This window comes from Phaseolus vulgaris, chromosome 1, assembly GCF_051622355.1.
Source record: "Phaseolus vulgaris cultivar YP4 chromosome 1, ASM5162235v1, whole genome shotgun sequence".
NCBI classification, from domain to species: Eukaryota; Viridiplantae; Streptophyta; class Magnoliopsida; order Fabales; family Fabaceae; genus Phaseolus; species Phaseolus vulgaris.
This window is the reverse complement of record NC_143498.1, coordinates 13,756,362-13,770,661: the sequence shown is the minus strand read 5'-3', so window position 1 is coordinate 13,770,661 and position 14,300 is coordinate 13,756,362. Positions and strand designations below refer to the sequence as shown.

Here is a 14,300-nt window from a genome sequence, read left to right as displayed (position 1 = left end):
CAGTGGAGCTGTCGGAGTTTGATATTAAGTATGAGCCCCGAGGTCCGATTAAGGGACAGATCTTCGCAGATTTCGTGGTCGAGCTCTCGTCTGAAGCAGCACGAGTTGAGGGGGATGACTTTCGTTGGGTGCTTTCGATGGATGGATCGTCGAACCAGCAGGGTAGCGGTGCTGGGGTCATCTTGGAGGGACCCAACGGCGTGCTGATCGAACAATCTTTGAGGTTTGCCTTCAAAGCCAGCAACAATCAAGCAGAATATGAGGCACTGATCGCCGGGATCTTGCTGGCCAAAGAGATGGGAGCTAGGGTGCTGATGGCAAAGAGTGATTCGCTGCTAGTCATGGGGCAAGTAACAGGCGAGTTCCAGGCTAAAGATCCACAAATGGCGGCTTACCTGGAGTATGTACAGGAATTGAAGAGTTCCTTTGCCTCCTTTGAAGTGGTGCATGTGCCCAGAGAGCAGAATGCCCGAGCTGACTTACTAGCTAAGCTCGCCAGTTCAGGCAAGGGGGGTAGGCAGAGGACGGTGATTCAAGAAACTCTGAAGACGCCGAGAGCATTTGTGGCAGATCACCTGGTTCTTCAGATAAGCAAGTCGACGGAAAAAGCGACAAGAAGTCACAGGTCTTTGACGCAAGAAACCTTGAGATCGCCGAGAATAAGAGCATGTCGGGGAGAAAAGGTGAACATGACGCAGGTCTGCACGACCCATGAGCCAGACACCTGGGTAACACAGTACAAGCGGTGCCTGGCGGATGGCCTTCTCCCGCTGGATCCGACAGAGGCTAGGAAGATAAAGAAGAATTCTAACAAGTTCACAATGATTGATGGCGAGTTGTACAGGTTTGGGTTCACTCACCCACTCCTGGAATGTGTGCACGGGGAAAAATGTACAAGAATTATGGCAGAGCTCCATGAAGGGATATGCGGAAGCCACGTCGGGGGTCGAGCTCTGGCCGCAAGGACTCTCCGTGCAGGTTACTACTGGCCAACAGTGAGAGAAGATTGCAAGAAGTATGCGCAGTGCTGCAAGCAATGCCAGCAGCACGCCGATTGGCACAAGGCGCCTCCCGAGGAGTTGAAGTCGATTTATAGCCCTTGGCCGTACATGGGGAATCGACATCCTGGGACCATTCCCGCTGGCGATCAGGCAAATGAAGTACTTGGTGGTGGCGATTGAATATTTCACCAAGTGGATCGAAGCAGAACCAGTGGCCCAGATCACCGCACACAAGATCGAAGGTTTCGTGTGGAAGAACATTGTGTGCCGGTTTGGTGTGCCCAAGCGCCTGGTGTCGGACAATGGGACTCAGTTTGCAAGTCACCTGTTGAAGAAGCTGTGCGAAGGGGTGGGAATTCAACAAGTGTTTGCATCCGTTGAGCACCCTCAGACGAATGGCCAAGTAGAGTCAGCCAATCGGGTGTTGCTAAGAGGTTTGAAGAGAAGGCTAGAGAAAGCCAAAGGAAGTTGGGCTGAGGAGGTACCCCGTATAATCTGGGCATACCACACCACCGAGCAGTCAGGAACCCATGAGACCCCGTTCAGTTTGGTCTATGGGTGCGACGCAATGATTCCAGTAGAGATCCAGGAGAGCTCGCCGAGATTCCAAAACTTCGTGGAGGAAGACTCGAATGAGGAGAGAAGGTTGAACCTGGACTTGCTGGATGAGGTCAGGGAAGAGGCGAGATTGAAAGCCGAGGCGGTGAAGAGAAGGATTGAACGAAGATATAACTCGAAGGTGATGCCAAGACAGTTCAGGGAAGGCGACCTGGTGATGAGGAAAGCCCACCAGTACGAGATGGAGAATAAGCTGTCGCCTAAGTGGACGGGACCGTTCAGAATAACCGAGGCACTCGGGAACGGCGCCTACCGCTTAGAAACATTGGAAGGAGGGGCGATTCCTCGCACTTGGAACGCCACGCACGTCAAGTTATATTACAGTTGAGAACTTTGTAAGTAAAGACAAACACGAAGTTATATTACAATGTTTCTGTTAAAACAGTTTGAAGGGGGCACTCTTTTTTCCCTAAGGAGGGTTTTTAATGAGGCCACCCAATAAAGAAGAGTTTTCAAAGTTTAAGGTGTTTCAGATTGCATGCTTGTTGTTTTCCAAAAGTTTTGAAGAAAGACCTTGTCACTTATATGTGATTTAAGGCAAGTTAAAGATATATTGCATGCTTTCTAAAAAGTTTACAAGTCCCCATCGTCTTTCGGCGATTGGCGGCATCAGTTAAAGTTAAAGTCCTCATCGTCTTTCGGCGATCGGAGGCACCAGTTAAAAGACCTCAACGCCCTTGCGCGTTCTGAGGCGAGTTAAAGACCTCCTCGCCGTCGAGCGAGTGCAGGCGAGGAAGGGTAAAAAGTCCTCAGTGCTTCCAGAGGAGAGAAGATGTAGCCTCTGGGGTAATGTAGAGGCACCAGTGAAAAGTCCTCAGTGTTTCTGGGGGAGAGAAGATGATGGAAACCGTCCAGCCTCAAAACTTTCGGCCAAGAAGATAGACGAAGATCGAGCTTTAATGAAGAGTTTGTAAAGTCTTTTTCTTCTTCTTAGCCTTGTAAAAATTGTATAGAGTAGTTAGGAAGTTTTGGGCCTTGTATTTTGGGCCAAAGTAGAGAAAGATGTAAATAGAAAACAAAGTAATGTGTAAAATAGTAAAAGAGGGGTCCAAATAGAAATGTAGGCAAGGAAGACATGAGTCTCCACATGTCTTCTTCTTAATGGAGAGGATTTGCACCAATAAGGTGTTGACACTTGTCACACTCTCATTTGAGAGTTTTTTGAGAGACTTTATCCTATAAATAGGAGTCTCTTATACATGTATTTCTTTAACTTGGAATTAGTAATGAAATGTTGCCTAATTTTGGCCATTCTACTTGTTCTTAAGTTCTCCCTAGGTTAGTCTCCTTCAAGACTTAGCCTAGACTCTTTCCTAGTGAGTTGGCCTCACCTCTCACTCTTACAAATTCCTACTCCACTTCAATCCATGGAAACTCCTCTTGAGTTTCTTTAATGCTTCCGCTCATCATATCTCCTTCATCATTCATCCAAAGAAGAAATTACAAAGATCATTACTAGAAGAAGATCGTTTTTCCATCATTTGGTATTCAGAGCTTTGGTTGTAAGATCTTCTTCTATTTTTTTCTAAATTCCGTGTTGTTCATAATGTTCTTGATTGTCTTGAATGTTTACCGATTGATTTTGTGTTTTTTTGTCTTTTTGTTCGGTTCAAATTAATTGTTCTTACTTGAACCTTCATGTATGTGCTTTTAGGTGTTCTTGTGTTCATGTTCATGTGTGCTTTTGAATTTTTTGAGTTTTCTTCAAATTTGTTCGGTGAAATTTTCATATAATTGAGTCATTTTGATTTTATAATCATATATGTTTTGTCTAGAGTCATGTTTAGTCAAAATTTGTCATAAACTCCATTAGTTGAACTTTTTGAAGTTTTTTTTCAAATTTCTTCATAGATTAGAGCTCTTGAGTGCTTTTGATTTTCATTTTTGAGTTCATAAATTGCTACTAGATCATTAGCAATTTTCTTTGAGTTAGGTTTCCATTATTACTCTCTCAAAATTCATTTTCGAAAATTCTCGAAAAATTTTCCGAAAATTGTTCGTGGTTCTAAAAGAAATTTCCAGGTGTGAAGAGTAGTTTGGACTTGTTTGTGAGATCTCATTGGATCTGTGGTGCGAATAGCAGTTCCGAATCCGTTTGTATTGTCAAAATTTCACGAAAATCTGTTGCACGTTCACGTTCACGTTCATATGCGTTTTCAATCCGTTCATCTTGTTCTTCATTCTTGATGTGATTTTGAAAACGTGTGAGCTGAGTTTGGTGCGAAGGTGAGAAACATAAGTTTGACGAAGAATTTGTTCGGTGTGAAATCTAATTGAAGCGGTGTGGTGTTGGAGGAATCACGAACGGAGGTGTTTTGCGGTTTTTGGCAAACGAAATTGGTGTAAGGAGGTTTTGCGGCTTCCGGCGAACATAATCAGTGGACAGAGGTTTTTGCGATTTCCAGTGACCTAAATCAGCGAGGAGTTGTGTTTTCCGGCGACCTAAATCGTTGAAACTGTGAGTTTCCGGTGCGTTTTCATCTACATTCTTCATTCTCTGGAACGATTTTTAAATCAAGTGATTGGAGAACACTGAATGAGATATTGCGGTAAGGAGATTTGAACCGCCGAAATCAGAATTTGCTTGAGATTTGGTGCGTTGCTGGAAGAATCAGTAACAGAGGAGTTTCAATTTTCCGGCGAAACCGGTTAACGGAGAAGACGATCGATTTGAAGCGATTTGCTGGAGAATTTGAGATTCAGCGAGCACTAACCAAAAAGGAACTGTAGTGTTTCGTATGAATTGATTCATTGCAGCCAAGGTGTTTGTTCAATAAGCATGAATTAGAATTGTGTGAGTTGAAGGTGTAGCGAAGTCCAGTGGCATTCAATTTCTGTGAATTGAAGAGGTGCGTTCAATTACATTTACGTGCAATTTTAATTACAATTGTTCTGTTCTGTTAATCTTCGAAATAAGAGAAGTTGAGTAGTGGAGTGGTTGATCTGAGACGGTGTAATTTTGATTCAGTGTAGTTTGTGTTGAGTAGTTGGAATAGGCATTCCATCAAACACTTGGTGTTCTATACTGGATTGAAGGATTTCCTGTGGTGATTCAATTGGACCAACAACTAATTCAACATAAACAAGTTATTGGCAATTGATTTAACAGTGTAGTAATTGTTTTGATGTAGATTTGGGTGCAGAAGTTTTATGGTTTGGCTATTTTGGTACAAAATCCTGCACATAATTGGTGTATATTGTTGAATAGTTCGCAGCTGCACAATTTTAATCTTTTGATTAGTGTAATTTGGTGGTATAATTTTGTGCATTGAAACTGTTTATGAATTGATCACGATGTTGTGATGTAGTATGATGACTTGAATTGTTTGCATCATTTGGTTCATAATTGGTGTTTACGATGCAATGCTTAATTGAGTAAAATTCCGGTGCATAATTGGTTGGTGTATTGATCCAGAGATTTAATTAAAATTGCCTCATTGAATGCAAGAAAAGTGAGATAGAGAAAGCAAAGTGCGTAAACTAAATTGGTTCAATTTTGTTGAAGCAAGAATTTTACTGGTGCAAGTCTTGATGCAGAATTTTCCGGTTTAGCTTGTGAAATTGGCAAAGTGAAGCTGTTGGTGAATTTTGAAATTGTAATTGAGAAACGTAGGTCTTCATACTAGCTGTTCTGATTCAGATTTGATTGCTTGAAATTGTTGATCATTTTGGTGCAGATTTTAATTAAATAAAAAAAAGTATGTCTACATTTGAATTCAATTTGTGAATTACAAATTGATTGAAGCTGATGCAGTGAATTGTGGGGTCCGTAAATTTGAAGAATTTGATGAGAAATGGTGTGCCGAAGGTGCAGGTGAATCAAGTACTAGCAAGGTGTGCAATTAATTGAAGAAATTAAAGTAGAATCAGTGAAAGCAAATTGGAATTTGTTGAATAATGAGGGAGCGTAAATTTTGGTGAGAAATTTGGCAATTGGAGTTCCTTAGCGCGGGACCCGCGAGAATTGAGTTCTTTGGACCAAGCTACATTGGGCAGCAACATTTTGGATTTCATGGTCTACTAAGAATTTTCATCATTCTTTGTTTTTCTTTTTTTAATCCAATTCTAGTGCCAATCTTTAGGTGCTTCTTTTGAGTGCTTACTTTCTTGAAAACCTTTAATTTCTTGCTTGTCTTGATTTTATGGATAATCTTTGTGTTTGTCATCTCTCATCTCCTTTGAGTTTCACTCTTCAAATTGAGCTTTTATTGCTTTTATTATTGACCTCTTGAAGTGGAATATACCTTGAATTTGTTCTTTGTGAGAATTGAGCTAACTTCTAGGTAGCATCCTAAGAGAAGGCAAAGGACTTTGCAAGGGGTACTCACCTTTGGAGGACAAACAAGTAAAGGCTTGGAGAGAAACACTTGTGAGAAAAGAGAAGAGAACTTTGAAGATTATTTTTTAAAAAAATTTTGTGTGATTTCAATAGTTTTGTAATTTGGCCATTATCTTTACTTTAGGTGTCTTGGAAGAGCCTTTGGTGTTCTTCCATCTCCTACAAGTTTTCTTTAATTTTCTTATTAGATACACGCTTTAGACGGTGAGTGTGTCTTGAAGGTTCACAAGTGCCTACAAACCTCACCATTAGGAGTCGTCTAGTTTAAATTTTTGCAATTTAAATTCTTAGATTTTAAAAGCTTTCTTTTAGTTTCTTTCTTTAGAAAACTCTTTGTTTGTGTTGAAGAAGTTTTCATTGGAAGGAGATTTGTGAAGTGCATTGGGATAAGTTCTGGCTAGGAAAGACTAGGTACTTAAGAGTGTCCATTGTGACCCACCTCTCTTTCCTGGGAATTTACCTTGTGTGCTAAACTCACTTTCCTTCTTGTGAAAAATCTTTTAAATACAAAGCTTAATATGTCTATGTATACTTCTTGTCATAGTAGAAAGATTTATAATCCTCATTATAATAAAAAGGAAGGGATGTGTTTTGAGCCTAGAAGTTTATATTATTCTACTGAGTCTGAAGTATACATTCCTTACTTTGATGGAAATAAAAATGTTGAAGCATATTTAGAATGGGAAACAAAAGTTGATCAAATCTTTGAAAAACATCAATTGGATGAATTTAGAAAATTTTCCATGGCTACTCTAATTTTTCAAGAATATGCTAGGTCTTGGTGGATACAAAGGGAAGCAGATGTTAGAATTGGTAGAAAATCAGAAATATTGAATTGGGATGAATTGAAGATGTGTATGAGAAGAAAGTTTGTTCCACCTTCATATGTGAAAAAGAAAAAGCTTAGAGAAGAAATGAAAGAGCTTGTAGAAAAAGGAAGAAATTTTATATACAGAGAAAAAGAATATGTTAGAAGAGAAAAGGAGTTTAGAGAAAAATTCCAAGCTCTTGTCAGAAAGAAAGAAGAGAATGAGAAAAAGGAAAGTACAAAAAACTCTTTTTTTCGAGTTGAATCAGATATCGATAACATTTTATCTTCTCTAGAAAACCCTTGTGAGGATGTGCTTGAAGAAAAATCTATGTTTGGAGCTGAACCAAATATAGATATAAATATTTCCTCCACAGAAAATACAGAAGAATGTTTGATTGAAAAGGAAGAAGAAGAGGAAACCCACAAAGAAGAAGAGTCTTTTATGACACCCCCTGAAAGCATGGTTGAGAAAGAATCCTTAAAGGGGGATTGCAATACTTTGAACTCTTCTTTTCAATTATATAATGCTCATTCTTCTTCACAAAAATATCAAAAACAACACTTTGTGATGTTGTTGCCTAGCTTGGGTAATAAACAACACAAAGTGAACAAAAATATTTTTGAAATGGGCCTTATGTTTTTCTTTAAAAAGAATTTTAAAGAAAAGGGGACTTATTTTTGTTTAGTTTTCTTTTCTTTTAATTTTCTTCTAAAAAGGAAATTTATCTCATGTTTGTTTGATGTTTATTGCAGATTGACATTTGACCCAGAAGGAAACCATCAAATAAACAGAGGTTGCTGTCATTGAGCATCATTCAGATTTGAGGACAGATCCTTTTCAAGAGGGAGGGGATGATGGAAACCGTCCAGCCTCAAAACTTTCGGCCAAGAAGATAGACGAAGATCGAGCTTTAATGAAGAGTTTGTAAAGTCTTTTTCTTCTTCTTAGCCTTGTAAAAATTGTATAGAGTAGTTAGGAAGTTTTGGGCCTTGTATTTTGGGCCAAAGTAGAGAAAGATGTAAATAGAAAACAAAGTAATGTGTAAAACAGTAAAAGAGGGGTCCAAATAGAAATGTAGGCAAGGAAGACATGAGTCTCCACATGTCTTCTTCTTAATGGAGAGGATTTGCACCAATAAGGTGGTGACACTTGTCACACTCTCATTTGAGAGTTTTTTGAGAGACTTTATCCTATAAATAAGAGTCTCTTATGTTGGGTCTATTAGTGTCTAAGTTCAAGAGGGGAGGGGTGAATTGAGCTTATAAAATTTTCGCAAGAACACACAATTTTTCAGTATTCCAGAGGCAAAAAGAACAGATTGTTTTTACATGAAACAGATTGATTCTTCAGAGCAGTATTGGCACAATTTGAATTTTGTTCACTTGTAAAATTGTGATCAACAGAGAATCAGAACAGAACCAGATCAACTTAATATTGTGAGGATGAAGGATATAGCTATGCTTAGAGATCAACCAAAATTACACAACACAAGATTTCAAGAAGAATGATCCTTTCACAGGTTTTAATGAATGGTCAGTTTGTTCACAATTCACTTAAGCCATTATATGCAGCAACCTTGTTTATGATCAGAAAACTTTAACAAGACAGGAAGAACAGTTTTCACTTAACCCAGAATTAACAGATTCAATTTAAAAAGAACAGATTTAGTTCTTGACAGAATTAAGCAAAAACAGAAAAGAGTGCAGGGATGAGAATGCAAGATACACACGTTTTTATACTGGTTCACTCATACAGAGCTACATCCAGTCTCACCTTACCCCAAGGTGGAATTCACTAAAAAACAGTGTCAATCACTTACAAAACCAGCAGTTCTTGAACACTACAAGAACACCATACACAATGCTGAAAAACCCTATTTCAGCACACCTTGCACTCCAAGAAACCCTATCAAGGAGTGACTAACACATACACCTTTACAAAACAGAATAAAGGAAAGATTACACCTGAAAAGAAGATGCAAGAACTCAAAAACAGTAGTTCAATTTGCTGCAGAAACTGCACCAGCACCTTCACCAAGATTCAAGGTTTCCTAGAACAAGCACACTTGAAAATCTCTTTGGAAAACCTTTCAAAAACTCTTTCAATCCTTCTTCTCACATGGAAATTGTTTAATCTCTGTCAAAAGCGTAATTCCTCAGCACTTTTTCATGTGAGAGAGACTTTTCTTTATATAGAAAACAGTTTCTAACTTCTTTTCAAAAAACAGTTGAAAAGCAGTTAAGAAAACAACAGATTCAGTTTTGAACATAACAGATTTATTTTGTGAAATCTGCCAACTCAGCTTAACATAAATAACTGTCTGAGTGGTACCTTTGGAGCCCTAACTAACTTGTGAAAAACCTTTCAACTCACCAAGGAATAAACCTGTTCTTTCACAGTAAAACAGATTGAAGTAACACACACAGGCCAGCTCAGCTTAACTGAAATAACGAACTGAGCTTTCCCTTGGTGCCTTAACAGAAATTTAGAAAAGCCTTTTAACAGAGAAGAAATAAACAGATTCTTTCTCCATAAAACAGATTTATTTGTGTACTGTTTTAAAACTGTTAAAAGCATTTTAAAAAGCTTTTCAAAAACCATTAAACGAAAGCCTTTTTAACAGAGAAGAAATAAACAGATTCTTTCTCCATAAAACAGATTTATTTGTGTACTGTTTTAAAACTGTTAAAAACATTTCAAAAGACTTTTCAAAAACCATTTAACCACACCATGTGCTTGATCTAGACTTGGTTAGGCATCTAGGATAGGTTACACAGCAAAAGGCAATCATACACACTTACAAGCCTAATTACATATGAATCTAAAACCTATTACAATCTTCAAAGCACCCAAGCCATTTTCTTCATCAAACACACATCAAGCCTTGGTAGGGAAGAAGCTTCCTCCAGCTTCAACAATCTCCCCCTGTTTGATGGAGACAAATTCCCTTTGCTTTGAACAGCTTTGAAGAAGGATCATGACCAAATCTGTACAGAACTGTATACAAAGAAAACAGGTGTTAAAGCAGAACAACAGATTTAGAAATGATATACCTGCAGATTTAACATCTGAATCATATCAGCAGCCACTGTGAATATCATCTGCAGAACCTGTACCAGGCTATTCTTAGGCTGTTCTCTAGGCTATTCTTCTCCCCCTTTGGATTCATCAAACAGAACGGGAGCACAAAATACCACAGAAACAATAATAGCCATACATAATAGTTCAAATAAAACCAATAAACCATAGAGGTTCATTACAAATCACAAAACAACTAAACACCAGTGCAGAAACGAAACAGTACAGATTAATTCCAAATTGCTCAACAACATATAAAAGATAAAGACTTAGAAATAGGATCACTTGTTGTTGTAATAAAGTTCAGCTAGCTGCACTTGAACTCCTTCAAGTTGATCATCCAAGTGTTGAAACCTAGCGTAGGTCATCTCATAGTGTGCTTTCTGCTCATATGTGAGTGTGTCCAGCCTGCTTAGCACTTGTCTTTCAAACATAGACAAAGGTTCACCTCTGTATTCAGGTGCCTCATATGCAACCATTTCATTTTGGCTTGTAGCAGCAATATCCTCATGTCCAGCAGAGTGTACTGGTGATGCATCCATGTTCTGCACTCCATCATCATTTTCTTCTTCATTTTCTAGATCAACAGCTTCATTTTCAGCTCTGTTTGCAGCATTCCTTCTGAATATCCAGCTATCATCTTCCTTTTGAAATCCCATCTTGAGGAGAGTTGAGTTGTCTATCTCACTTGCTGCCTTAATTGTGTCATTTCTTTCATTTGTAGTGTCAACTTCAAAGTAATCTATTAGCTTTGACACAAAAATTGCATATGGAAAGCGATAGTCTGGTAACCTTGTGGATTTGAGCATATGCTCCACCATAGTACTTACCCAATTTACCTTGAGTTGATTCATGATGCAGTATAGTAAAATCAAGTCCTCTTCATGGAGAATTGCATGATTACTTCCTCTTGGAGTGAGCTGCCAAGCAATGATGTAGGCAAGGAGTCTTGGAATGATTGTGAGATTTCCAGCATGAAATCTAGCTACTGGTTCAGCAGGATTCCTCACACAACTTCTGTAAAACTGCATCTTGTTGAATCCCTGGATTCCAGCAGTGTTCCCTTTGCTTACCTTCATTCCAGAATATTTGATTCCTCCCACATTGCTCCATATTTCCCTTGTAATCTTCAGCTTCACACCTTTCACATGGGAGACCAGATTTTTGCCATCTTGAATCAAGTTGCTGTAGAAAACTTTCACCAAATCTGGATATACATTTCCAGTCATCTCTAGAAAATTCTTCAGCTTTTGATGCTTGAGCAAGGTTTTTGCTTCAGTCAGATTTTCTTCTCTCAGCCAGGAAAATTCCAGCACTTTGGGTGCATTGACTTGCTTCCTGCTTGTCTCATGAATGTATCTTGTCATTGCTTCAGAATCTCCAGCAAACCATTTCTCCAGAATGCCTTGGTTGCTGCTGGATTGCTCCTTGGATTTCTTCCTTCTGTGTGATGAGGATGCCATGCTCAATCTGTGTTTTCCTGCACCAGTTTATTAACAAACAATTCTAGAGAAAAACTGATGGAGGAGGGCCCAAGCTCACCACACGATGAAAGCCAAGCCTCCAAGACTAGACGGTCTAGCCTATGATGAGGAGTGTCTAGACTCAAAAAGGAGCGTTTAGCCCATGAAGAGGAGCGTCTATGCCATGATGAGGAGCGGCTACATAAGGAGCGTCTAGGCCATGATGAGGATTCCTTCTAGACCGTCTAGCTTCACATACACATGGGTCAAAGCTACGGTTTTGGGAAGAGATGACCTTTGTAATTGTTACATAAAAGGCCCATTAGGGGTGCTTAGTAATTAGAGTGGTGTAGAAAGCATATTTGTGTGAACATTCTAGAAAGACCATGGAGGGGGTGAGCATAAAAACTAGACACACCCCTCCCCATGTGCTCATTTGTGCACCCATGTGCCATGTGCACCCATGTGCTTCACGTTTACATTTCATTTGGCTAGCATTAGGGTTGCATTATGGTCCTCCTTAGCCTATAAAAGGAGGAGCCTACACCTTGTATTTTCAAGTTTAATTGAGTATTGTTATGCTGCCAATTTTGTGCACTAGCTTTACTTCTCCTAGAAATCTAGGCTTTAAACTTCAATCCTTTCACCTTTCTCCCTTGAACTGGCCGAACCACTCAAACATCACACTCCTCATGCACCTTCAAAGCCAACACAACTCCTAGGAGGGCTTTGTTTCACTCACCCATTGCTTCCGCATCATTTTTACTACTTTGATTCAAGAAGAACACATGAAAATGCCATCATTTGGTATCATGAGCTTTTGGTTCTTCAAGATGAGTAGCTTGGTCTTTTAATTTCAGTTCTTCTTTATTTCATCTTTGTCATTTCAATTCCTTACTTGTCTTGCTGTTTTTATATTTTAATTTGTTCTTGGTGTGCTTATGGAAGATCCAACCAAAGCACAATTGTTCAATTGATCTTGAACAAATTCTGTGCAGCTTGTGATAGGATTCCTTACACCATTGTGTGGCTGTTTTTCTTTTAGGAAATTGAGTCCTTATTGCTTTCTTATAATTGCTTCATTTTATGCTTTGAGTCTTTATTTTCTGAATCTATAAATGTTGTGTCAAGTCATGTGAATCCATATTTGTCAACAATTCTTAGTAGTCCTATTATTGGCTTGATTGTTTCTTGTTTTTGGGTCTCTTTATATTGCTTTAATCTGCTGTTATTTTGATCCTTTGGTGCTTTTTATTTTTAGTTTGAGTTCATAATTGTGTCTTAGTTCTTACACAATTTCCATTCTTACATTTCCATTGTGTTAATTTTGGTTATCTTGCTGTTTTCTTCCAGTTTTCCAGATTTCCCCTGTATCATCTCTCTGTTCTGGGCTGTTTTGTTTAACAAAATTTTTCCACCCATAGGAAAATTCTGAATTTCTGGAAAATGCAAGTTTAAAGTGTTATAGAAAAGACAAAAAAAGAATGAGGTCAAAAGAAGCAACAGAAAAAAAATGATAAATCTTACAAAATCAGAGTGCAAATCTTGAGCGCTCCAGCTGGCCTAACTGCACACCAAATTTGCAAAAATTATTAAAAAAAAATGGTGCATGCGTTTTAGGTGATTCCAAAGCCAAAATTTAGATAAGATCCTGAATTTTCTTGCATCCAAATTTCAGAAACAAATTTTACAATTACAGCTCAGCATAAATCGGGGAACAAACACGTTTTCTGGCCCACAACATTTTCCAGTGGTGCTGTTTTTTTATTTGGTCATCTAATCTAGTGCTTTTCTTTAGGAATTCCTTTTGTGTGCCAACTTTTATTGAGTACCTTTAATTGTTTGCTTTAATTTCTTGAATCTCCTTCTAAGTTGTCATATTATAAATCCTTTTGGTGGTACTGTTTTCTTTCAATTAAATTTGTTTCTTGCTTTTGTTTCTTGACCTCTCTTTTTGAGTGCTGGAATTTAATTTCTCCCTTGGTGCTTATGTGCATGGAATTTGACTTGGTTTAAGGTTTAGCCCTTGTGAATAGGTGCTGGAAATTGGAGAATTAAAGCCAACATTCTAAGGAGGAGACAAAGCCAAAGCCGAAACAAGCTTTCTTGAAACAAACACTACAAACACTTAGGAGATCATCAATCAAGACAACAAAGAAGTGCACTAACCAAAAGGAGGAACAACAAAGGGAGTTCTCTTATTTTCCTTTGCAACTTGATTTATTGTTAATTACCTTGTTAACTACGCTTTAGACGGTGAGTGTGTCTTCAAGGGCTCAAAGTGTCCAAGAAGCCTCACCTAGGGCCGAATAGTATAGCATTCTTGATTAGTAAGTGTTACTTGTTTGTAATTGCTTTTCTTTTGCTTTCATAGCTACGCTTTGCATGTTTGATTTTGTTTAATTTGTGTGCTAAACCGACTAGCTTTGTTGATTAGTAGCTTGCATTGTTTTCTTTCATTGAAAATTTGATTTCTCAACTTAATTGTGTTCTAAGTGGTTTACTAAGAGAAAGTTTTGTGTGAAGACATTGAGGGATAGTTTTTGGCTAAGGCAAAGGCTTGGTATTTAAGTAGTCCTTTGTGACTCACCTCCCTTACCTGGAAAACTACCTTCTTTGACTTTCCTAAATTTCCTTAAGGTAAAACACTTATATACACAAAAACTTTAGCCATGTCTTCTTCTTCTCATTCTACAAAGTCTATTGGAAGTGAATTAAAATCTTTAAAAACTCTTTTGAAAGAAGTTTCACAAACTGTGCAATCAATTGCATATAGACAATTGGAGAGTGAGACTAAACTTAATGTTTTGACTAAAGCAAAGAATGCGAAGTCTCAATTTTCAAAAAAATTACATTCTCATGCATCTAGCTCTAAACATCATGATTATCTTGGGGAAGAAAGTCTTCGGAAAAATGAATATCATCAACAATTCCCTAGGAGAGCTAGGAAAGAGAGACAAGAAAACCTAACCAAGCATATCTCTCACAC

General features: G+C 38.4%; 1 long non-coding RNA gene across 1 annotated transcript; it reads left to right on the top strand.

The window, feature by feature from the left end:
* The first annotated feature begins 3,757 nt into the window (after positions 1-3,757).
* Positions 3,758-7,991, top strand: LOC150029526 (uncharacterized). The gene is made up of 2 exons (XR_016519618.1): positions 3,758-4,468; positions 7,523-7,991. It is a non-coding gene; the product is annotated as an uncharacterized LOC150029526 (long non-coding RNA).
* The last annotated feature ends 6,309 nt before the right edge of the window (positions 7,992-14,300 follow it).